The sequence below is a fragment of the Oncorhynchus masou genome, chromosome 11 (genome assembly GCF_036934945.1).
Source record: "Oncorhynchus masou masou isolate Uvic2021 chromosome 11, UVic_Omas_1.1, whole genome shotgun sequence".
Classification (NCBI taxonomy): Eukaryota; Metazoa; Chordata; class Actinopteri; order Salmoniformes; family Salmonidae; genus Oncorhynchus; species Oncorhynchus masou.
This window is the reverse complement of record NC_088222.1, coordinates 24,003,853-24,011,856: the sequence shown is the minus strand read 5'-3', so window position 1 is coordinate 24,011,856 and position 8,004 is coordinate 24,003,853.

The following is an 8,004-nucleotide window of genomic DNA, read 5'->3' as shown; positions in this document are numbered from 1 at the left end:
GTCTCTGTCTCACTCAATGTCTCAGACACGTGCACAAACAAACTGTCTTGGCTCATACTCTGTCTTTCCAGACTTTGAAGGGAGTTCAGACATCGAATATAAGACAGGTCCCCACCAAAACAAAATATCAAACTTTGAGTTAGAATAAATAATATCTCTCCCACCCTTTCTTTCTGGCCCCCACTCCCATTTTTCTTTCTGCCCCCCACTCCCATTTTTCGTTCTGCTCCCCACTCCCATTTTTCTTTCTGTCCCCCACTCCCATTTTTCTTTCTGCCCCCCACTCCCATTTTTCTTTCTGCCCCCCACTCCCATTTTTCTTTCTGCCCCCCACTCCCATTTTTCTTTCTGCCCCCCACTCCCATTTTTCTTTCTGTCCCCCACTCCCATTTTTCTTTCTGCCCCCCACTCCCATTTTTCTTTCTGCCCCCCACTCCCATTTTTCTTTCTGCCCCCACTCCCATTTTTCTTTCTGCCCCCCACTCCCATTTTTCTTTCTGCCCCCCACTCCCATTTTTCTTTCTGCCCCCCACTCCCATTTTTCTTTCTGCCTCCCACTCCCATTTCCCTTCTCTGTGTTATTTCATTCTTGGCTGGAGGAGAAGTATGTGCACTTATTATGTGTTTTCCATGGTAGCCTTCCCTCTGGAATAGTTTAGAAACAGAGAGTGAAAGGGTGAGCTTAAGTGACAGAGAGACATAATGAGGTATAAGGAGACTGGGGAGACATTGGGCTGAAAGAGATGGACTTATCTTACCTGACTATTCTGGTGGAATACTTCTCTATATTAACTGCCTAGTTTCAAACACACCATCCCTGTACTTAGATACATCCATTGATTGGCTATCTACTGACAATGTTTTAACATACCTGTCGTCCCTGCCATGTCCAACTCTTTCATTCTAACTGGCTGTCATTATAATACAAACACACACACACACACACACACACACACACAGGCACTCCTGGACTAGGGGTGAGAAGTCTATCAGCAGCAGATGAATGATGAGTTGGTTAGTGTGAGAGATATGAAAGAGATAGTAGTAGATTATGTTATGAAATCTAAGTGTGGAACCGTGCGTTTGCCTCTGCATGACCATGACAAGAGGAATAAGCTGGACTGATCTAAACCAGCCGGTTAGGCAGGAACACAACCCAATCTAATGGAAAGATTTTACTTGCTATTTGCTATTTATCTGTTGGAGTAACTTCAAACAAAAAGGAGAAGGAAAATATGCATTTTATGAATTGCAAAAAAAAGTGTAGTTTCTTTGAGCTTTGTGGGAAATGTGTTTAACATTCAGAGAGGGACGTCTACCGTGGAAGCTTGAATTCCCTGACCCTGTTTGGTCTTGGCATAGAGGCCTTTTGTCAGTCATCTTATTAGAGCCACAACATGATTGGCTAAGGGCTGCTGGCACCCGCCCAGTAGAGGAAGAAGTGCAGTGCTGCTGGGCTGTGGAGCAGTGATGTTGAACAGCACTGTGCTCTAGGGTTGTGTTGAAGGCCTGTGTTGTGGCAGAAGGTTGCCCTGTGTGTTCAGGAGGTGGTATGGTTTGGTCTACTCAGAAAGAGTATAATACTCTGCCCCTGTGTGGTTGGCCTCTAGGGTTGTAGTGTGCTCAGGGAGTTGTGTTGCTGGACTGTGCAGGGCTGTTTTGTTGCCAGTGCTGTGATCTTTGGTAGAACAGAGACTTTTATACAGATGTAGGATCTTAATTTGACCTGTATTGTCGCAGCAAAATAATCCTGCAGCAAAAGGATTTTACAGTTTAGTCCATAATATTGCTTGATTGATGGTTAGGCTATTCGCTGGTCAAAAGGAGGCTACATGAAAAGTGGAATACTGTTAATATAACCAAACGTGTTTTAGTGCAGATTTTCAGTGAATTTATGTAAATCATGAAGCTCATCTGCATTTTGTTGCTGAAAATTCTCAGCAACAAAAGAGTGATCAAATTACGATCCTACATCTGTAGGCCAACACGTACAATACACAGAGCGATGTATGCATATACATAAATAAATAATGGCATTTAGCACACACTTTTATCCAAAGCAACTTACAATCATAGAAACACATACTGACACAGATATATTATAGGCAGATGGATATCACAAAAGGGGTGAATGAGAAAGAAATGAGTGTGAATAGACAATGCAAATTAAGTTTCTGATTTCCCCAGAAACAAGCCCATTGCAAATTATCCCATTTGGAGCAGTTTAGCGGTATGTAATATTGGAAAAAGAAGAATGAGTGAGTACTACATATAAACACTCACCTCTTATATACACAGCATGATGTACTAGCATAATCAAACACTGTATGCTGATGGTTGTTTACAGGGTTACATTACAAAATCTGGCAGTTCAACTTAACCACCTGAGGTAATGTGCAAAAAATACAGTGTGAGAAAGTAGAAATGACTGCGTGTATATTTTATGTATCTTAGGTCGATGATTTAATTTCACATCTGTTCTGTAGCATTCAGAACTTTAGAGGAACACCCAGAAACACCCCACACACCCACACTGTGCAAACCCAAGGTCACTTTTGATCCTGCTCTATACCTTCCCCCCCTCTTTTGTTGCCACTGAGCAATATGTTGTTTATGATGCCTCCACCTGGGTAAGCACTCATCTCTCTCTCCAGAAAGACTGTAAAACCCCCAACCAACACACACGCCATTGTTTTTTCAGGATATATTCACAACACTGAAATGTAATATGTGTCAAAGGTAACATCTACATGGGTAAGAAAATGTATGCGAACCCTTTGGAAATACCTGGATTTCTGCATAAAGTTGTCATCAAATTTGACCTGATCTTCATCTAGGTCACAACAATAGACAAACAGTGGATTTAAAACTAATAACACATAAACAATTACATGTTTAAATGTCTTTATTGAACACACAATGTAAACACTCACAGTGCAGGGTGTAAAAAGTATGTGAACCCTTGGATTTAATAACTGGTTGACCCTCCTTTGGCAGCAATAACCTCAACCAAATGTTTTCTGTATTTGCGGATCAGACCTGTACAACGGCCAGGAGGAATTTTTGACAATTCCTCTTTACAAAACTGTTTCAGTTCAGCCATATTCTTGGAATGTCTGGTGTGAACTGCTCTCTTGAGGTCATGCCACAGCATCTCAATAGGGTTGAGGTCAGGACTCTGACTGGGCCACTACAGAAGGGGTATTTTCTTGTGTTGAAGCCATTCTGTTGTTGATTTACTTATGTGTTTTGGGTCATTGTCCTTTTGCATCATCCAACTTCTGTTGAGCTTCAATTGGCGGACAGATAGCCTTACATTCTCCTGCAAAATGTCTTGATACACTTGGGAATTCATTTTTCTGTCGATGATAGCAAGCTGTCCAGGCCCTGAGGCAGTAAAGCAGCCACAAACCATGATGCTCCCTCCACCATACTTTACAGTTGGGATGAGGTTTTGATGTTGATGTGCTGTGCCTTTGTTTATCCACACATATTGTTGTGTGTTCCTTCCCAACAACTCAACAGTAGTTTCATCTGTCCACGGAATATTTCACCAGTAGTGCTGTGGAACATAAAGATGCACTTTTGCAAACTTCAGACGTGCAGCAATGGTTTTTTTGGACAGTAGTTGCTTCTTCCGTGGTGTTTTCCCATGAACACCATTCTTGTTTAGTGTTTTACGTATCGTAGACTTGTCAACAGAGATGTTAGCATGTTCCAGAGATTTCTGTAAGTCTTTAGCTGACACTCTACGATTCTTCTTAACCTCATTGAGCATTCTGCGCTGTGCTCTTGCAGTCATATTTGCAGGACAGTCACTCCTAGGGAGAGTAGCAACAGTTTGGAACTTTTTCCATTTATAGACAATTTGTCTTACCGTGGACTGACAAACATCAAGGCTTTTAGAGATACTTTTGTAACCCTTTCCACCTTTATGCAAGTCAACAATTCTTAATCTTAGGTCTACTGAGACATATTTTCTTCGAGGCATGGTTCACATCAGGCAATGCTTCTTGTGAATAGCAAACTCAACTTTTGTGAGTGTTTTTTATAGGGCAAGGCAGCTCTAACCAACATCTCCAATCTCGTCTCACTGATTGGACTCCAGGTTAGCTGACTCCTGACTTCGATTGGGTTTTGGAGAAGTAATTAGCCTAGGGGTTCACATAATTTTTCCAACCTACAGTACACAGTGAATGTTTAAATTATGTAATCAATATAGACAAGAAAAACACAATAATTTGTGTGTTATTAGTTTAAGCACACTATATTTGTCTATTGTTGTGACTTAGATGAAGATCAGATCAAATTTGATGACCAATTTATGCAGAAATCCAGGTAATTCCAAAGGGTTTACATACTTTCTCTTGCCACTGTAGTTTCTCAGAGCAGTGAAGATATTCTTATCTGAAATGAGCTCAAACTAGAACAGGAAAGGAAAAGAGAAGATGGATTGGCAGGAGCAAGGAGATTAAAAGAGGCAATAAGGAAATAGACAATAGAATATCGGCATATAAAATAGGATAGAAGACCTGTAATGTCTCCAGTGACTTATTCCCTGTTGTGTCCAACTTCAGCATGTGCAATAACTATATCAATGCTGTGCAGACACAGTTGAAGTATGAGCCTAGTAGTGAAGGATTATAGTTGAGCTTTGGGTAAAAACACACAAAAAAACAGTGTTGCGATTGGAGACACACTCAGACATTGGAAGGGTTATTGCATGCATCCCTTGTTTGAACACAGGAGTTTGAGATGTATTCCATGTACATAGATAGAGCATGTTCTCCGATGCACCATGGGTGTTATTCAATCAAGTAACGTTTCACAATCCTCATTTTTCACACAAAAACATAGGCTGCTGGGTATAAAAAGTGTGGTGGGAAAATGCACACAACAGTAAGGGAATAGGACAACAGGTGAGCATTTGTCCTTGGATAATAATCTCTAATCTGTGGCCTTGTTCAGGGTTCATTGGAATGCCTTAGTGTCAAAGAGTACATTTAGGTCACTCGACTGTAGTTGCATTGGAGTACCAGGAAGTGATATTAACATGAGATAATGAACACTGCTGACAAACAACCAGGTGAGACTGATGTAGGCACCAGTGCTGCCACTTTGAGGAACACAGTGGAACTGCACATCAATTAGCCAATCATCCAAAACTACTGTAGTTCTGCAAGCCTCACCATTTTACAGTATGTTATGCCAGTCCTTTAGAAGTCTGTCCATATTCTATCTAACCCTTCCCATATCTTTATTAACGAATTTCTAGTTCGTAAAGATATCTTTATGAACTAACCCAGCTGTCATCTGTACTTCCTACTGAAAGTGACCTTAGGCCATCTTTTACATAACACATGTTTTGATCCACCACCATACACTCTGACTTTGTGTGCGAGCTCTGACTGTGAAGGGGTGAGACAGACGCTCAGCATTCTCCTATTCATATAGAGTATATGCCCTTTTTCTGAGGGAATCCTCTGGTTTACACAACTGAGTAACAGGTGCTGTGTCTGCCCCTATAGTCCTCTACCCTCTATCCCCTCCTTCCTTGCTCTCTCTCTCCCTTCTGTACTCTTCATCTTCCCCACTGTGTTTGCCATCACCCACTATCCTTCCCTTGCCCTCTGCCTTTCCCTCTCTCCTTACCAAGGTATCTCCTTGAGGTTCTTCTCCTCTTTTCAGATACCCTCTTCCCATTAGACACTGACATGACAGCATACATTGAACATGAGTGTTAATCCTGACATTCCCTGTTTGTGGCACCCTGCTCCATCTCTGCAGACAGAGAGAAAGAGAGAGAGCTTCCCATTGACTCAGACTAATTATATCCATATCTAAAGTCTCTGTCTCCATCTACTGGCCTCCACATTGTACTGAAACGAAATACTGTATCATGTATTTGCATCTTCCCTTCCTGTAAATTCCTTTGAGCACCGCTGCCTTCACCAAAGGTAGGCTGTACTGCTTTTTGACTTTGATACATCAGATGGTGCAGAGTCAATAGTTTCCCCCTCGCATTTCTCACGGTCACTTGTAATCTCATAGCAAGTAACACACTACCAGCCAGTAAAACGTTGGAAGTATTGATGATAATTTCTATAAATATAATTTGAAATTAAAGATTAGGATATATATATTTTTTACCCAGGTTTACCACCTCTGCAGCTTTACAGGTTTGCCATAATTAGGACCAAGACCAGATGGGTTGATCCCCCCTTTACTTTTTGTATTTGTTTCAAAATGTGTGTGTGTGTAGGTGTGTGTAGTTGCGTGTACAGTGCCAGTCAAAAGTTTGTGTACACCTACTCATTCAAGGGTTTTTATTTATTATTTACTATTTTCTACAATGTAGAATAATAGTGAAGACAATAAAACTATGAAATAACACATTTGCACATTCTTGGCCTTTTCTCAACCAGCTTCATGAGGTAGTCATCTGGAATGCATTTAAATTAACAGGTGAGCCTTGTTAAAAGTTCACTTGTGGATTTTTTTCCTTTAGCCAATCAGTTTCTTCAAGTTCAGTCGCAAAACCATCAAACACTATGATAAAATTGGCTCTCATGAGGAGGGCCACAGGAATAGAAGACCCAAAATTTCCTCTGCTGCAGAGGATAAGTTCATTAGAGTTAACTGCACCTCAGAAATTGCAGGCCAAATAAATGCTTCACAGAATTAAAGTAACAGACTCGTCTGAACATCAACTTTTCAGAGGAGACTGCGTGAATCAGGCCGTCGTGGTCGAATTGCTGCAACGAAACTACTACTAAAGGACACCAATAATGATAAGAGACTTGCTTGGGCCAAGAAACACAAGCAATGGACATTAGACCATGTGGTAATCTGTCCTTTGGTCTGATGAATCCAAATTTGAGATTTTTGGTTTCAACCACCGTGTCTTTGTGAGATGCAGAGTAGGTAAACGGATGATCTCCACATGTGTGGTTCCCACCGTGAAGCATGGAGGAGGAGGTGTGATGGCATGGGGGTGCTTTGCTGGTGACGCTGTCAGTGATTTATTTAGAATTCAAGGCACACTTAACCAGCTGGCTACCACAGCATTCTGCAGGGATAGGCCATCCCATTTGTTTAACACTTTTTTGGTTGCTGCATGATTCCATATGTATTATTTCATAGTTGTGATGTCTTCACTATTATTCTACAATGTAGAAAATAGTAACAATAAAGAAAAACCCTTGAATGAGTAGGTGTGTTCACCTTTTGACTGGTACTGTATATATATTTTTTAGTATTTTGAATTTACGTTTTGGTTGTTTACTTTAGTGGGATATTACTTATTTGATCTTTAAATATATTGAATTTCCATGTTATTACAATAGTTATTCGTTTTAGCCAGTCATTTCATTTTAATAGGCTATTTCGAATAAAGGTGTTGCAGTAGGCCTAGCCTATGTTGTGCAACCTATTTGGAAAATTGAGGATCAAATAAACATGATTCATATTTGTAACTCACCCTAAAATGTGAACGAAACTTTTTGAAATATGAAATAATGCTATTACAAATGTCCCATGGACAATACAGGCTAATTGTCTTTTAACCTTCACAAGATATATATTAGTTTAATTGAACTCTCCCCCTCCACTCAATATTTTTGTTAAACAGAAAACCCAGACATATGGCAGCAGATCCACAAGGTCTGCCATGAGAGGTGACTGTATAGTTCCCCTAAGGAAAAGCACCTTTAGTAAATCTGCATTCTCTGTGAGAGCTTCCCATGTCTGGAATACACTGCCATCAGACACACATAACTGCACCACATATCACACTTTCACAAAATGCTTGAAGACATGGCTAAAGGTCAATCAGATTTGTGAACATGGTCCCTAGCTGTGTGTTGCCGCTTTCCATGTTGTCTGTTGTCTGTAGCTTGTGAGGTGTGGAAACACTTTGTTGCTTTTATGAATTTTGTCTTGTTGCTTTTATGAATGTTGTCTTGCTGCTTTTTGTTCTATGTTGCTCTGTCTGTATGCTACGTC